General features: G+C 32.7%; 1 protein-coding gene across 1 annotated transcript in view; it reads right to left on the bottom strand.

Moving 5' to 3' along the window:
* Positions 1–593, bottom strand: part of LOC103799263 (chromosome unknown open reading frame, human C9orf41) — a 14,983-nt gene that overhangs the window by 3,628 nt on the left and 10,762 nt on the right. The window lies entirely within an intron of this gene.

Below are 593 nucleotides of genomic sequence, written 5' to 3' on the forward strand. Positions count from 1 at the left end.
CCCATGAAAGATGTATTATTAAACACTTCATAAACTGCAAGCAATCTGCTAGGTTATAGAAAGTATACTGTTTTGGCTGGTGGATAGCATACATCTGTGATAAAGTCTTTGGAATAATAGTCTTTACCTTCTTCATGTCATATTTATATTTAATCAGTTAAAAAATCATACTAAATCAACTGGTATTTGAGCACCAGTATACGATGCTCCTCAGCTTTCTTCCTATATAGTGAATAAATAAATACCTATGAGACCTATGCAGCTGGTTTAAAAAAACAACAGAAAAAATACCCCTAACTGCTACAACAATAAGATTAACAAGATAATTAGCTATAAGGGAACACACACTTCCCTGCACTTTTTTTTCCCCCAGCATAAAGTATATTCACATAGACTTTGACACAATTCCAAAAAAGCCCCAGTTTAATCGAAAAGACCAATCTCTTTTCATGCTCGAACTTTGAAAATCTCTCCTTCAGCTTTGGCAAATTTCTACCTCAAAACCAAGTAGGTCAGTCCTTTGCAAGTCCATCCTTCCTATAAAAGATGTGTAATGTAAATTATATTATAAAAATATAAAATATTTAAGAGTG

This window comes from Acanthisitta chloris, unplaced genomic scaffold (genome assembly GCF_000695815.1).
Source record: "Acanthisitta chloris isolate BGI_N310 unplaced genomic scaffold, ASM69581v1 scaffold43213, whole genome shotgun sequence".
Classification (NCBI taxonomy): domain Eukaryota; kingdom Metazoa; phylum Chordata; class Aves; order Passeriformes; family Acanthisittidae; genus Acanthisitta; species Acanthisitta chloris.